Below are 17,832 nucleotides of genomic sequence, written 5' to 3'. Positions count from 1 at the left end.
TATACTAGACATTTTGGTCTGTAAGGCTTTTCCAGTGACCTATACTCGTAGTCACTGATGATCAAAGCTGGCCCTGACCAGTCGGACATAAAATCTAGCATTGATTATAAAATATACTTACTTCTGTTTTCCTGGATGCCTTGGAAACATTCGGTGCTTAATACATGTTTATTGGAATAAACTTGTAAATTAATTCATCCTTTCTATCAGATTATTTGCTTTCTGTTGGAAGGAACTCTGTCTTGCTTTTCTTTGCATTCTTTACAATGCTGTGCTCATATTAGAAGCTGAATGAACATTTTATTTGACTTTAACAAGTAAGTATGACAATATCCAAAGGGGGGAGGGGTAGTACTTGGGCCACCAGGTGTGACAAGTGACCATCCATCTGTTTTTAACTTTGATGAATCAGTGCCAGTGAGATGTTCAGCAACATCTCAAGCAATCTTTTATTCTCCATATTTCACACCCCTCCCACATTCAATATCTAGTCATGAGACTTAACAGACAATAAGAACAGCAAACAAATGTTTAGAGTCTCTAATTTCAGTTTTGCTTGCTTCTCCAAATTGGCACTAGAGTATTAAAATGTCAGTCAGATCAATTCAGACTTATAGCTACCTTTCATGAGATAAATACATAGAGACAGATACGTAAGTAGTTGATATTTACCTCCTTACTCTTAGTAAGAGTAAACACACCCCCTCTACGAAAAACAGGATTGAAAGTTCTGAATTATACATATTTAGAAGATATATAAGCAGGATCCTAACAGAAAATGGATGACACCCTTAAAAAGAATTAAACCAAAAATATTTTGTAATAAAGGAGTGAGGTACTGAGGTATGAATTACACTGAGAAGGTTAATGTAATGACAACTAAAATCTGGGGATTATCCCCAGAGTGACTGTTCCCGAACCTTGAAAATTGTTAAGAAGCACATAGCTCAAGAATATATTTAATAAGTCCCAGCCATTATTGTTCTCATGAAAATATTTTAAAATTACAAGGTTGGTAAACTTAGGCAATGCAACTGGGTACCAAATATAAGATGTGCCTTTTTTTATTTGCAATTTATAACTGTCTCTGGGACTATGCCAAAGGAGGAATTTCCAAAGTTTTTCATTGCTAGGAATGAGTACTTGCCTCCAGCAGCATCTATTTTGAAGTGTGCCACTAATTTGGTTGCTTGTTTAAATAGAAGACCCTCTGCTTTATAGTCACCCCAACTTCCTAGATACAGGCTCAGGGACAGATGCATTCCATGCAGACCCACCTCTAAGGACTCCTGTCTGAAGACCTTCACGAACAGGTACTTCTTAGCTGGCAGGATGTGGCCTGAGCACAAGTCTCTTGATGTGCAAGCCTGATTCTTTCCCCCAGGCTGAAAGGGTTTCTCTGCTTCTATTCTCCTTTCCACGGACCCAGATGTAGATCTGCAGATCTGTCTGTTTGAGAAGACTGCATAAATCAGCTAAGTAGAAATTAGGCCACCTTGCTGTAATCATAGCACTGGATGGCATTCTTCAAGACCCTCTATTGTTCCTGGTTTTCTGAGCGACCGAGGCCCCTCCCGGGAGACACAGGCTGCTTCCTAGGTAATGGAGCCCTGTCATGGGGCCATTTGGATGTGGCAGGTGGAAGGAGATAGGAAAGTAAATGATCCACACCTCTGCTGGGGAGTGTATGATGTAAGAATGAACTTGACCAAAATCTCAGTGTAGGTCACCAGAGCAAGCAAATAGAAAGTTATAGCCATGTTTCACCTTTATAGACTGTAATTGCCTTGGTTTGATTGGCCCCAGAGGTTGTAAAGGTAGGATTCAGGGTAGGGATGGGATGCAAGGGAAGGAGCTGACCAGAAATAGCCATCAATAATGCATATGTATAATAATAGTTCAATGTGTAAAGTCTCTATCTCACCCACCATCTTCCTGGGGCTTTTATTTTTATTTCCCCACTTCAGAAATGAAGAAACCAAGGTGTAGCGAGGTATAGGGACTTTTCTAAGAGGTAAATACAACTGGAAAATGTTAGAACAAAGTCAAAAACCTAGACCTCTGGAGCTAAACACTTGGTTTGTTCCCCTCTGCCAACTACATCTGCTGCCAACCCCTCAGCCATCTGCCACAGTCGCCAGCCCTGTGACTGCTCCAGGAAGCTCCCTAGTAATAATAATATTCTTCAGTTAGAATAATATTGTTTTGATATTTATTACATGCTTCCTGTGTACCACACCATTTGTTCAATGCTTCATTGGATGATCCCATTTAATCCTTAAAACAATTTAGAAGTGTGACCATTATCTTCGTTTGAGACATGAAAACACTGAATAACATTAGGAACTTGCCTAGACCACAGAGCTGGGATTCAACCCCGGTATGATTCTGGGGCCCAGGAATTTAAATCCTACATTCTTATAGCCAAGGAACCCTGTGATGACTATCAAAATTTTCTGTGTGTGCTACCTTGCTGCTCTTTCTTTTTTAGCTAAGCCACTTGCCTCAACCCTGACCCTTGGCCTAGTTAATCAGCAGCTTTCCCAGTCCTGGGGCAAAAAGCTCCCCCACCTCCCCATCCCGGAGCCCACCTGTGGTCACCACCACACCACCTGTACACTCACCCAAAACCCACAGCTGGTCCCATTTGATAAGCTAACAGTCCCGTGACCCTCTCAACCAGTCACTTCTCCTGTAGGGCGTGTGGGCTCTAACCACTCCTTGCGGCCCTCAGGAAATTGAATGAACTCCACCCCTGAACCGCTTTAAAGGCCCCAACTCAAGGGTAGCCATGCTCTGTCTGGCTGAGCCGCCTGAGCCCGTCACGAGTCCCTCGAGACCGCTCACCTCCTCCTGGCCCCCATCTCTCTGTGAGTAACAAACTCTGTTTTCTCATGCATTATGGCTTCGGATTCCTGGACCCAAATTTGAAATCCAACTTAATTCTGAATCGTCACCTCCCTGCAGCCCCCTGGCCCCAGGATCATTCAACATACCAGGAACGGTCACCACTCCTCTGGGGAGCCTTACCTTTTGGGCTTCTAATGGCCGGCCAGCCAGATTCCTGGGAACTGAGTAGAAACTGAAGGAGCAGGCATAGATAAGGAGACCTGAGGTTTCTAGAGACCCACCACAAAAGATAACCTTTTTCTTTATTCCCCCCATTATACAGCAAATATTTTGTCCTCCTTTTATTGCACCCTACTGCTGTATACCTGTCTGAGCGATCCATGGGCTTAATAAAATAGTCCCCAAACAAAGTAAAAAAACAATACAGGGCTAAAATGGAGTTGTAGGAAATAAAGTACCACGGACTTTGCGGGACTCCTCAGGCTATTTTTCTTCTTGGTACGTTTAGTGCTTACTCCTGTCTGCGAACCTCTGGGCTCGCTGTCACCAGCCCAGTCAATTATTATTTTTCTCAGCGTTTCATCAGCAGGTCCAGATTTTTCAGGACTCTGACACCTCAATGAATCTAATTTCACCACACTCCCGCAGACTTTCTTTCCCTCCTCCTTTACTAAATGGCAGCCCTTATAATCCATTTTAAGATGAAAACTCTTTCCCTGTGTGGTCCCAGGATTTGGAGCCTGGACTTTTACTCTGGTAGTGTAGGTTTGAGAAGGAGCCAGAAGGGGCGGAAAATAGCAGAGTGGCCTGCAAGTGGACTCTGTGGGGGCTGATCCCTTCCCTGCCAGTACCCCATGGCTTCATTCAGATGATGTATTTTGAGTGCTCCCTGCATGCCAACTACTGGGCCGCGGGCTATATGAACCACACACATCCACTTTCCCAATCTCCAAAATGAAATGGTCTGGCTGGAAAACCTCTCAGGTTGCTTCCAACCTTTTGGTGTGGAGTCATTGATTTAAATGGGGGTGTTCGTTTATGTGGCAGTATGAGCAGATGTGGAGGGTGGTTGGAAAAGAGTACCATAGAAAGCAAACAAGATAGATTTCAGTCTTGCAGTCCCACTGTATCGCTTCCTTCTCCAACTTCATTTTCTCAGGCTTTTCCATCGCTGACACCTTGGGTCTTTTCTGGGGTACAAGTAGAACAAATCCGTCATCACGTGGACATCCCTTAGTGTAGGCAAAGAGGTTTAAGGATTCTACTTCCTTTGCTTAGCTGGGGGACTCCACAGACAGTGCAGACTGAGGGGTGGGCTTAGGGCATTGGATTATCCTTTGGAACGTGAATTGTGATCCTCCCTCTTTGTCTTTTCATCTTCTCTGATATTGTCTTAGCTCTGATTCTAATGAGTTCATTCCTGATTTAATACAACAGGGAAGAAATTTAGCTGGACTTCCTGCCTCAGGTCCTTTTACTGCCCCTGCCCCCTCCTTCTAATCTAGAGTGTGTTTCTACTTTCAACATCTAATTCTAAACAGGCAATAATACCCTTCACTGGCTCCCTGATTTCTGCCCCACCCAGCCCATCTTGTCCCCTCCAGAGCCCACTGTGCACTATCTATTTTACCCTGATACCAAAATCAGACAAAAACATTAGGAAAAAAAAAAATCATGTTTGTGAGTCAAGTGAGCATGACTTTTCCTATTTTTCCTGACAAGTGCTCACTCACAACTCAGGGAAAAAACCCACAAAACTCTCTGACTTGGAATCACGTAAGAATTACCAACAAAATAAAATCAATTACCAAAAAGCTAAGAGAAACAGAAACAGTGACAGCACTGAAAAAAACCTGATAGTCCTCAATTTATGAGAGCAATAGAATATTTATCTCCAGTGTGAGGATTAAATTGCTAAAGCACAGGTCTCCCTGCTAGCAAGCTATAAATAACACCCCAGTAACACTATGTAAAGGAAGACATTGTGTTTGTGGAAGGATGAAGACCCATCTGTGCCTTAGCTCTGTAAGCTAAAACATCCTAGCAGGTGCTAGGATGGAATTGGTGGCATTGTTCCTAGGAATTGTATCCTAATTGTTTATGAGGAAATTAAAGTGGAAATGAAGTGGTAATTAGCATTTTTTGCATAAATTTGTAAACTCCAAAGAAGCGATAACACTTCCAAAATATAAACTAATATGACCACTAGTTATTCAATTGTATTAGTTGGATGAAGCTGCTGGAATGCATTATACCAGAAATGGGATGGATTTTATAAAGGGAATGTATTTAAATTACAAATTTACAATTCTAAGGCCATAAGAATGTCTAAACTAAGGCATCCAGGGAAAGTTATCTTGACTTAAGAAAGGCCAGTGGGTCCAGAAGACCTCTATCAGCTGGGAAGGCAGGTGGCTGGCGTCTCCTGGTCCTTTGGCTTCGAGTTTCAAACAGCTTTTCTGGAGGCATTTTCTTTCTGCTTCTCCAGAGATGTCAGCTCTTTCCAAAATGTTTCCCTCTTAAAGGATTCCAGTAGGTGGATTGAAATCCACCTTGAATGGGTGGAGTCACATCTCCATGGAAACAACTTAGTCAAAAAGATCCCACCGAATAATATTGAATGAAAATCAAAGAATATGGCTTTTCTGGGGTACACAACAGTTTCAAACTGGCATATCAATCATAGTAAATAGGAACTTCTTTTAGCAACTTGTCTCTTCCTGGCCTACCTGAAAGGAGTTATAGAAGGTCAACATTGTTTTTTACACTACTATATTCAGAGAGAATGTTACCACTAAATTATAACTCAGTTTAAGGCTTAGGCAAGAACCTCTCCTGGGTCCAAACTTAAGTAACACCCTCCTAACACTTTGGCTTATACTCAAGTCTTTGGCAAATCTGGATCCTCTTCACCTTTCTCACTTACCTAGGGTGATTTCTAACGCTGCTTCCCAAACCCAGTCATTGATCTTTCTGAAAGTCTATACAGACCTTGATTTTAATTCATTTGGTTTTTCTTTGATTAGCAGAATAATTCAGTGTCAACTAAATGCCAAACTATGTGCCCAACCCTGCCCACATACTGCCTTCTTTTTGTGCCTTTCCCATCCACCTGTTCCCAGGCTACTGACATTGGTTCTCCTTTATCCCAGACTCAACAGCTCAGGGAGTTGATTAGAGTCTCCTTTGATCTGTGTCCGCTGACCCTGTAGGTCAGGTCTGCCCACTCCCGCATGGCCTGAGACCCATGAAATCCCAATCTAGGCTATCAGTGAGCATGAAGTTATCCATGAATCCTGAAATTTTCTAGGCTTTCTATTTATTTTGACTCCCAGAGCTCATACTGACATAGTAGCCCTGACTGAATATGCTGGGTTTGGTTCTCTGTCATCAGAAAGTTCTCCTAACATGAGTAAGAGAGAAGTGTCTGAGGCTTTCAATGACTCTTCTTCTATTCTCCAGCATAATATAAGGGACCTACCACAAGTACAGCTTCATGGCCCAAATCCAGGGGTGTCATTTACATAATTCCATTTGAGTGTGTCCCTTGGAGCACTGGGTCCACAGCAGGTCTGCACACAATAGCAGGCAGTGGTTCCAAGGACTTGATCCAGTATTGTTCCCCATGGCATAATATTGCCAAATGAGCTGACTGTGTTCCAGAGACCTTGATGTGAACTCAGAGCTTGGTGAACCCCACAGAGGCTAAGATGAGACTCTTTATCCCTCCACAGAAAATGAGCTGGTTTAAATAATATGAGACCTGAGACTCTTAATGTATTCTGTTGAGGATCCAAAAGTTGGTGTCTGTTTTAGTTTCCCAGCTGCTAAATCAAATGCCATGCAATAGGTTTACTTAAACAACAGTAGGAATTTACTGTGTCATGGCTTTGAGGCTAGGAAAAGTCTAAAATCAAGGCGTCGGCAAGCCAAGACTTCTTCCCCAAGACTGTGACATTCGGGGTCTGGCTGCTGGCTATTCTCAGACCTTGACTTTTCTGTCACATGATAATGTGCATGGATGCCTTTCCTGGATTCTCACTCCATCTGACTTTCACTGTGCCTGTAAAGGCCTCCAATAGTGCAGGTTAACATCACAGCTTAACTGAAGTAAATGCATCAAAATTCATATTTACAATAGATGTATATACATAGAAATGGATTAAGATTAAGAACATGTTTTTCTGGGGTATATAACTGCAAGCCACCAGTTTCCTTCAGATTTTATTAGGCCTTTCCTTCCTCTGCAAGGGCCTCAAGTGCTCTCTTTTTCTTTAAAATAGCATTATTGAGATAAAGTTTACATACCAGAAAAGTCTCTTATTTTAAGGATACAAGTCAGTAGGGCTTTTGGTTTTTATTTATTTATTTATTTATTTTTGGTATTTTTGCAAAGTTATATAAGCATCACCATGATCTCATAACATTTCCATCACTGCAAAAAGAGCTATATGCTTGCTTTCATTCAATCCCCACACCCATTTCTGACCCTACATAGCCACTGATTTGCTTTTTATTCCAGATGTTTCATATAAATGGAATCATACAATTCATGACCTTTTGTTTCTAGCTTCTTTCAGTCAGCATAATATTTTCAAGGTCCATCCATGTTGTAGCATGCATTAGTATGCCATTCCTTTTTATTGCTCAATAGTATTCCATTAAATGGATTTATAACACTTTATCAATTCATCTTCCAGTGCTCTTTTGAAAAAAATATTTAGGAGTTGAGACCTCAATGCAGTCACCATCCATGGCTTTTAAGTTGATTCTGAATAGCTCCAAAACTAGACTTTCAGAAGCTGCAGTTAGTGACATTGCCCTTGGGTGGGGAGGCGGTAAGGGTAGAGAGTTTTCTGGACTCATCTGTGCCAGAAGGTTGTGATGTCCTTTGGCCTCTGCAACATCCCTGTTATCTTCCAGTACTTGACAGTCATTTAAGAGTTGTGAGTTACTTTGACAAAGCCCTGATGTAGTCTCTAGGGCTGGTATTTCAGCCCCTGGTCCAGACTCCTTGATTGTCTTGTAAGCATCATTTCATGCTAACACTAACAACTGGGTGTTTGAAAGTTCTGAGGTGGAGTTTCTTGGCCACATCCAAGGAGAAGATGACAGCCCTTCTAGAAACACCACCATATTAATTCCCATATTGTCTCAATTTCTTGAGACTTATAGCTACCTTTTAGGTATTCCTTTTAGGAAATCCTATTGGTATCCTACCAGTTGGTAGGATACCAATAGGATTTCCCATATTGTCTCAATTCTACCAGATAAATCTCTTATTCATTTATTTATTCCACTATCCTCAACAGTCCTAAAGTCTTAAAACCTGAAATATATGATCCTCAAGAAATGAAGTTTTTAACTCATCCCTGGAAGCTTCTATTTCATTAAAATGGCTAAGGATGTTATCTCTGGCCTTACATTGATAATGTCCTTTGTTGCACGTTTGAGACAGACCTCTCATCCAGCACTATAAGCTTTTATCTCACAGCAAGACCACAGATCTTGAAACAGATTATTCATTCTCATTCTTATCATGGTAGTTCCTAACTGATGTTGACCAGTTGTCCAATGTCTCTGAATTTACCTGGCCATTGTAGAAAACTACATGTTATATTCAAAATGCACAAAAGAAACCAACTTTCAGTCAATAATTCTACTGGTACTAGTTATCCTAAAGGCTTTGAATCTTATGTAAGCTAATTAATGGCTATACTTTGCAAGGGAAATATTCACAGAAAGTTTAATTTAAGAACTAGCTCTTTCCTACTGTATCTATAACTTCAGTTTGGATCTGAAGCTGAAGCATCATGTTTGTTGCATTCTGGAAAATTGAGAGTCTCTAGAGGCACATAAGTACACCATTGTCTATGAAACAATATTTGAGGTAGATAATATTTCAGTTTATCCATTTTCTAAGGACTGCAGTAAATGAAAACTGTCCTTCCAAAACAAAGGCTTGGACAGTGGGAGCATTCCTCACGGAACCAGCTAAGCCTCTGTTCCAGGCGTGCAATGTAATGTAGGCAACATGTCTAAAAGTAAGTTCAGTTACCTTAACTGAAAAGCAAGGAAGAAAATGTCTGTCTCTGTCATTTTTTACTGGAACAGATGAAAAGATAGATTGATGTTTACCGTTTTAAGGTGGCAAGACGCAGGTTTCAGATGACAGGGGTTTTACTCTCAAGTCAAACAAGACCGGGATAGATAACATTGTTTAGACCCTCACTGTATCTCAATGAACAGCTCGGGCACTATAATGGAAAACTGCAGGGCATCCCAGGTGGTGTGGATTTTTCTTATGAGGGTAATAGCTATGACTAAAAATCTAACAGCAATCAAAAGCGAGTCCCGAGGGGCGAATTCCCTTCTTTCAATGTTGCTGAACAATAGCAGCGGCACTTTGGATGCTTGAGAGCTGATGAATGACCAAGATTGCTGCAGTGTTGTATAACTTTTCAAAGCCATTTCTGACATCAGGAAAATCGAGACATGTGGTAAGCAAGCCTAAAAACGGCAATGGCTCTAAAATAGACTCTGAAAAATAATGGGAAGCTGAGCAGCTGTAATCGTAACATAGTACGTAAAGAAGAGTGAGCCCTGCTGTCATCTTCCAATTTTTCAAGACTCCGCAAAAATCCTAACCCTACCTCCCTAGCTCTGAAATGCAATCCCTCTACTCACCTCACCACCTCTACCTCCCAAACCAAAAAGTACTGTTCTAGGGAGATCAGGGTGCATTAATAAATAGATGACCTTGGGCAACTTATTTAATTGAGACTCCATTTTCTAATATGATTTAATTATAATGCTAAGAATAATGAACAGGGATAAATTTATAATAATGACAACCTTTATACACTAACAGGTTTTGAAGGTGATAAATATGATCATTATCTTATTTAATTCTCATTTTAAAATTATTAATTTAGTGGGGCGCAAGGGTAATTCAGTGGTAGAATTCTTGCCTGCCATGCAGGAAACCCGAATTTGATTCCGGGTTCCTGCACTTCCAAAAATAAAAAATAAAAATTCAACAAATGATACTGCTATCACGGGATAGTCACATGGGAAAAGAATGAAACATGACCCCCACCATACAGCATGCAAAGAAATCTTTGAGTTTAGGTATTACAATTCATACCATTTTATGGAAGTGGAAATGGAGTTTCAGCATTATGTAACTTGCCCAGGGTTAGTCAACTAGTAAACGGCAGTATTGTAATTTGAGCCCAAGTATTTTACTTCCAAATGCCGAACTGCTTTGTTTTCTGGCATCTTAGAGTTTGAAGTGAATTTTGCTGACAGAGCGTTTCTTATATGCAGGACTCATAGTAGTTTTCAGTAAACGCTTGGTTCCCTTTTTGTCTTTCTTTGGTGAAGCAAATCCTTGCCCTCTCATTAAATCCCTATTGCAATTCATACTGTACTGACCCTCCCTCTTTTCTTCTGAAGGAACTTAAACTGGTGTGAGCAAAACAAACTGTGAGCTGCATCTACTGGGAGCCAATGCCCACTAGTCACTAGAAAGAATAAGCATTGTTTTCTCCAGCAGAAATTCTCAGTAAGGAAAGACACCTTTCTTCTCAAACTCTATGCCGCACGGTGTTGGGGGTAGGGAAACCTGTAAGAGTTTCCCAGAGAAATGTCTTTGTAAGTGATGAACTTCAGAACCTTAGAACCAAGAGCTAGGAGAAGGTGGGGAAAAGTCTTAGGGGCTTGGAAGACTTGTGTGTCCACTGGGCACTACCCAATCTATAGTTCCTCAAATCTTCCATAATATATTTGTTCTTAAAATTGGCATGAATCAGATGTTTATTTAAAAATCAAATTTTATTTCTCCATTGTGTTATATTTGAAATTTCAAGATGAGGTTCCAAGAGGAAAGTGACCCAAGACATAATCAAAACCATATTTTAGGATTCAGTAAATGCCACATTTAAAGGAAAATGTATGCATGCCATGACTAAGTATGGGTAAGCTCAATGTGTTCTGCTAGCAGGTCTAAGGTAGTCTAAAGGCATAGATGTGCTATGAAAGACTGCCAGCTACGACAGGGCAGGCCTGCAAAAAGAAACCTCAAACTGATCGCTCAAGCATAAGCTCACACAAACATGAGCTTACTTGGTGGCAATCTAGCCCTAAGAAACCTGGCTCACACCAATCAAACCCACATGGGATTGAGGTATTAGAAGGGCATTATAATAAATGACAGGGAGAAATGTTTAACTACTGGATTTCAGCTATCCACCGCAGCCTTCCCGCTGGGGAAACCTGCTTGAGAGACAGTCTGCACGGTGGGCATTTATTAGGGAATTCAATCATAAATTGATTGAAAGCCAGTGTTTGATAAAGGATTACTTAAGACAGATGATATTAGCGAAAAACACTCCAATGGACAATGTAAACAATCTATACTTTCAGATTTTCCAAGTTGTTAAATCATCAGAAAACAAAGTGCTTGGACTATATTCGCTCAACATTCTCTGTAATAGAAGATGTTGTCTGCTGTCTCCAAGAGTCCTCTAATCACACTCCATAAATGCTGTTATCATATTTCTTTGAGTGTGATTATAGAGGATGTGAGAAGAAGAGGTAAAAATTTATCTCTGCATTTGAAAGTTGCAAATAACTTTATATTGTGTTTAGTCAGATTTCTCAACAGATGTTATTAAGCTCCAACTATGTGTTAGATGCTCGTCAAAATGTTGAAATTGAATGAGACATAGTCCCTGTCATGGGGGAGTTCATTCTATTAGGCAGACATACACTTAAAACAGCTAACATTACCAGCATTGGAGGCATGTGCAAAGAGACATGAAACAATTCAGCAATAATGAAAAGATAAAATGGCCCAGGATGGGTATTATTGGCAAAAGAAAACATCATATATTTACTGGACAGAATTCTCTGGTTGAAAGTGGGGTAGATACCCACTATAAAGTAGCGTGGAAATGTGGTTTATTACCTTATAAACCTAGAATGTTCATCAGGGTATATTGTGTTCACTATTCACTTTTGGTTGACCTGAAACCTGGTGCTCGCACTGCATCATTGTCTTCTGTTTTCAACACTAACTACATTGCCATCTCTAGGTGATAAGAGAGCAAACAGCTATTTGAGGCTTGCATGTCCCTTGCAGCCTATGATTCCAAAGGATCTTAAGGAATATCTTTCTTCATAATCCCTACAAACATCCAGAAAAGAACTTTGGGTCTGGTGGTATTGTATGCCCATCCCAAACCATTGTGATGGAATTCTCTTAAGTGGTCACAGTGGAGTGTGGGGACTGGATAGTTACTATGACATCATAGTTAGGTGGACATTATCAGGAAGCAAAGCTGGAGAAAGAAAATATATGTATCCCCTACCCTGTAAAAGCCTATTTATCTATATTGTGTTCTAGAATTCATAGGCATGGCTATGAGTGGATCCAATTCAAAAAATATTGGAAAATTGATCCAAAAAGTAAGGTGGTTTCCAATGAAGCTTTCAGAAGAGTAATGCATCTGACAATATGATCGGTACATATTTCCCTAAAGGGATAGGTGTTTATTCTAAATGTCAGTGGGAAACAGTTATCTCTTGTTGGCTGCTTAAAATGTGCCTCACACTTTATAAAGGGTACATCATTACATTGAATCCGCATTAATTCCCCTAAATTGGTTACTGTCATCTTCATTCAAAGATGGAAAAAATAAAGTTAAGTGATTTACCCAATTTCAGAGAGCAGATAAAAAGCAGAGTCAGGATTCAGACTCTGAATTCCAAAACCCCTTCCGATTCCAGATTCCAATTCCAAGACCCATACTCTTAATCCCTATGCAAATTTATGCCGTATTTTAGGGGAATTTGCCACCAAGAAGAAGGATAGTTTTAAAATGGCAGTGGTCTGTACTGAGAAAACAAATGAGGATTGAGAACTCTGAAGTGCTGCCCCAGAGTTCTGCTCTATGACTATCTGGTTTTCAGGGGTAAAGGTGATTGAGCAAAAATATCTGTTCCTTAAGGATAGCCTTTCTCTTTTCCTCCGCCCCATATCCCATCGGCGGGTGGCTTCCAGAACTGTGAGTGCATCGCAATATTTGGGCATTAACAAACTCCATAGGTGGTGCTGATGATCAGCCACATTTGGAATCCATTCTATCTTTGACCTCCTAATTTTAATGTGGCATTTATTTTTTCCTGGGTACATTGATTTTTATTCCAAGCAGGTGCTTAGTAAAAATGTCAGGTATTTTACACGACCTGATGCTTAGGTTAGAGGTTTGCTGCCTGCTGTTCACTAAGACTTCAAGTCTCTTGATTTAAGAGACTCTATGAGCAATTCTAATTCCCTCCATCAGGTATCTGCTTTAATTCTCTCATTTCAAAGTTTGAAATTTATTTATCCTAAGCATTCTGAACATTTTAAAACTATGGCTACTTCATTTAGTGCAGCTTTAAATTTTCTTTGACTTCAAAAAGTTGTGATTACCTCAACATCCTTCTAAAGTTTTATTTTCCCTACCATTAAATATGTCTGATTTCTGTTTATCTTCCCTTTCATAAATCAGAACTATTTCGTTTAAGTGTTTTATGGTTACATTTAGAATGAACATTTTTTTCCTTACTCTAATCACTTTGCAGATAATCACTCTTTGTTTGGGGTATTGTGTGAGTTTTTAAAATGTAACAGATTCAAGCAGAACATCAGTAAAATAAACCATCAGGAAGGAATCTATCAGTAATTGATATCTCCATGTATAGGAATTTATCAGATGCTTTCCTAAGCTGAGATTGATAAGAGGTAGAGAGGATCTGATCGCTCTGGGTACCCACATGCAGCCAGCTCAGAAGGAAAGGGGGATAAAAGGCACAGAAAGGGAAGACTTGAAGGAGAAAAAAGTCACCATACCTCTTGCATAGTTCCTTAGAATGGCTCCCCCACTTGAGCTCCCCGGTAATTCTCAGAAATCTGAATGTGTTCTGGGAAGAATCTGAGCAGACCTTTTGATCTTGCAGTACGTGGAATTGTTTGCCCACAGAGAGCAAAGTTCAAGAGCATTTGTTCAATATTTCCAAAGTCATCCATATAAACCCAAATGTGAATTGAGGTTTTAGAGTTCAAAGCATTTAGAACATTTTATTAATCATCCATCTATGAGTAAATAGAGGACCATCACATGCAAGAATATTTAATAGTGAATATTTCATTGATATCAGATATCAGTGGAAGTTTTGTGAGTACAGAGAAAGGATAACTGACTTCTGATTATCTGTAGGAAAAGGAAGCACATTTTCAAGATGGGAAAAAAAATTAAAGTTTCATTATCAGGCATTTTCTTGAAGTTAATTTTCCTTGCCCTTGTTTCAGTGTGCAGGGGCTCTATCACAGAGAAGATTTATGAGTGTCTTCGTTTAATTAGCAGTCTGGAGGTAAATGTTCTGTGAAAAGTTGAGTGTGTGGCCTCAGTGCACCAGGCTGCAAAGGGAACATATTGTGAAACACGTTACATGAGCTTACTAATGTCATATATTATATTTGCAGTTGTTTCTTCTTCCTTTTCTTAATGCCCAATAAGTGGCCAGAGGTGGGTTAACCATGAATCTAATAAAATTGAAGCTTCATGGCTCCTACCTTACACTGGGTCTATGCAAGGCCTGGGACGGGCCCCAGCAATGCCATGTGTGTTTGTAAAATGGGTTCAGTAAGCTATATCTGCTTCAATCATTGAGCATACTATTTCTTTCCACCCCAGCAGGTTTTCTTTCAAACTGCCCCTTATGCCAGTTGATATTGATATGGCCATGAGCATTTTTAAAATCCAGTTATAGGGAAGTCAAGTTGAGACATACATTTATTTTGCATTTAATGGGATATGGCTACGTAGTTCTGTTCCACTTCTTTGTACAGCTAAAGACTCCTCCTGGTCATGATGGAGACTCATTGTGACATGGTATGAATGTACAGGGTGAGAGCAGGTGTCATATAAAGAAGGTATCGCTCAGGTCTCAGAAATGCAGAGCTCAGTACTGGAAGGACACAATGTTTGGATTTCATGAAATCAGAAGCCAGTCTCTGGAAATTTCTCTCAGATTTCACACGTGTAAAAGTGTAAGCAGAGCTTTGTTTCTTAGTGATGTCTAGTCAAGACAAAAATTATCTTCTGTCATGAATATGACTGATAATGCAGCATATACATTTATAATTGTATTGGGAATTTCTATGGAAATCATGCAAAATAGAATTTAGCAGAATTCTGCTGTCTGTAAGGGAGACACCCACATCAGAAATATAAAACAGAGAGGATACATGTGGGAGAATTTCATGTTCTATTCCTAACCAACATCAATGATTTTTTAAACTAATTTTGATTATTCATACTGAGGGAAAGATTGAATTATTTGTCCAAAATCACTGCAGAAAATATTTAAAAACCATTGTTCCATAAAGAGGTGGCTGATCAAAGAATATGTGTCCAATAGTTGTAGAGTTAAAAGTACCATAGAGGTGGGTCATCAAGCAGTTAATGAATAAAACCATTGTTATTTTTCTAGATTTTGTGATATTTATTATATTTGTCAGCTTTAAAAATTTTCAATTTGTTATGGTTTCTTTTCACATTTTAAATAAATATTCAATTGTATAGCAAATGTCATATTCACAAAATCTGCATGTTTATTTGTATAGGTAGAACCCAAATTAAGTAAACTCTAGGTCCCTATAAACTTGAATCTGCCTCTGTAGGCAACTTTCTCTAGGAATAAGGTCTCTGAAAAAAGAACAAATGCTTTCTTCTTGCAGGGTGGAGTTTTTCTCCTTTTTAGAGAACATAAACAAGCAGTATTTGTTTTAGGAATTTAAGAATGATTAACTTTAGAAAAATCTGTTAAGGTAATTTACCCCATTAATTTATTTAAGTGATACAATTGTATGATCATGTTAATAGATCCAAAAGTATATTGGGTCAAATGTAATATCCATGAGAGATAAGACATAGCAGGGAGTGTCCTTAACTTAATAGAGGGACCTATCAGAAGGCTATAGCAAGGATTGCTCTTAAGATAAAATATTAGATTCACTTTCAAATCAGGAACAGTATAAAGATCCACAGTATCACTGCTAATCAGAGCAAAAACACAACAAAAAGCAGTAAGAGGTAAAAGAATTAGAAATGCAAGTAAAGTTCATAATCCGTAGGTTATGATTGTCCTCCTACGCTACTGAATATAATCCACAGAAAGTGCTAGAAATAATAAGCAATATTGTTGCATTAAAAAGCCACAAATTAATAACCTCCCTATGTACTAGAAACAGCCATTAAGAAAATGTAATAATTGTTTTTAAAGACACCATTCACGTTAGCAGTGGAAACTATGACAGCCATAAATAAATCTATCAACAAGAAAATGAAAAATGTCTTTATTGAAGGACATAAAAGACAGCCCTAAATAAATGGAGAAAGATGCTTTTGGTCATGGATGAGAATAATCAATGTCATAAAGTTGCCAATTTCCTCTAAATTAATCCATAAATTTAACATATTCCTAGCCTAATCCCATTGCAATTTCCTATAGACTGTAACAAGCTGGTCTGAAGATGCATATGGAAGAGGATATAGCCAAGAATGATTAAGTTAATTTCCAGAGAAGAATTTAAGAAATAGGTATTTCCCTACCACATAGCAAGACAGTATTCAGCTATAAAAATTAAGAGAATATTTATTCAGAGATAGATAAACAGGCCATGGAACGTAATAGAAAGGACCCTGATCTGCTTAAAAATATGTGAGCTTTATGTTTGACAAAGGCAGCATTACAATCGAACAGGAAAATGAACTATGTAATAAGTAGTGCAGGAGCAATTAGCATTCATATAGAAAGAGAAAAAATAGGTTCTCAACTGGGGTTGATTTTGGCCCCCAAGGGACACTTGGAGACACTTTTTATTATAACAACCTGGGGTGGGGAGTGCAAAAGACACTACTGTCATCTCACGGATAGAGGCCTGGGATGCTGCTAAGCATCCTACAGTGCACAGGCCAGCTCCCCGACAAGGAAGAATTCTTCTGTCCAAAAAGGCAAAAGTGCCCACATTGAGAAACCCAGCTCTCGTTGGAACAGACTTGCCCCAGACGGCAATTTCCTTACACCTTTCAAGACTGTTCAAGTATCACCTTGTCAATAAGATTGATCTGAACTCTTCTACTTAAAATTCACTCCTCACTTCCCTTTTCTGTGACACTCCTGATCCTTCTTACTCTGTTCTTCTTTTTCTTTATTCCACAACATTTATCACATTCTAGCATTATATCACTTATTAATCTTCTAACATCCAGCAAAATTTACTTATTTATTATATCTCTTCTTTATTGTCGGGCTGCTAGAATGTCTTGTTCTGTTCACTGATGTACCCCCAAACTCCTAGAAGAGTGCTTAGTACACAGCAGGTAATCAATAAATGTTTGCTGAGTAAATGAATAAACAACCCCGAGTGCTAATTGGTGTAGAGTAGCAGGCTCACTTATAAAATACTGGTTGAGAGTGTCACATTAGGAGGAATTTGATATTTTCAAAATATTTAGAGCCGCATATACCAAGGAGTCAGTGTGAAGATGGCATGCTGAGTCATCACAGAATTTCCTTCCCCCAACACCTGACAAATGAGCCAGAAAAGTAAGTACCTATTTAAAAAACCATCAGCAAAACAGAAATAACTCAAATCTATAAACTTTAACAACATGTAACTGAATAAAGAAGCTGAAGATTAAGAACAGCAGGAGATGTCACACAGTAGGGGGCCTATCCTGCCCACCCCCAATTGGTATATCCTTATCTTTTTCCTTTTCAGATAATAGTGACTCATATCTCTACACTCTTTCTTCTAATGGAAAAAAATAACTGGTAAAAATGCTATTATCTGAGCACAACAATCTAGAAGAATCACACAGGGCATAGAAGCGGTATGTGTGTGAGTTTGTACATGTGTGCATATGT

At 39.3% G+C, this 17,832-nt stretch overlaps 1 long non-coding RNA gene and 1 other non-coding gene across 4 annotated transcripts in view; one reads left to right on the top strand and one right to left on the bottom strand.

Annotated features, from left to right (window-relative positions):
- Window positions 1-8,032: 8,032 nt before the first annotated feature.
- Window positions 8,033-8,194, bottom strand: LOC143689312 (small nucleolar RNA snR34). Its single transcript, XR_013178754.1, has one exon. It is a non-coding gene; the product is annotated as a small nucleolar RNA snR34 (small nucleolar RNA).
- Window positions 8,195-14,843: 6,649 nt separating this feature from the next.
- LOC143685941 (uncharacterized) overlaps window positions 14,844-17,832 on the top strand; it is a 46,064-nt gene continuing 43,075 nt past the window's right edge. For all 3 annotated transcript variants that reach the window (XR_013176804.1, XR_013176806.1, XR_013176805.1), the window contains exon 1: window positions 14,844-14,950. This is a non-coding gene — a long non-coding RNA (uncharacterized LOC143685941). The remainder of the gene's footprint in view (window positions 14,951-17,832) is intronic.

The sequence above is a fragment of the Tamandua tetradactyla genome, chromosome 6 (assembly GCF_023851605.1).
Source record: "Tamandua tetradactyla isolate mTamTet1 chromosome 6, mTamTet1.pri, whole genome shotgun sequence".
NCBI classification, from domain to species: domain Eukaryota; kingdom Metazoa; phylum Chordata; class Mammalia; order Pilosa; family Myrmecophagidae; genus Tamandua; species Tamandua tetradactyla.
This window is presented reverse-complemented; position numbering and strand designations above follow the sequence as displayed.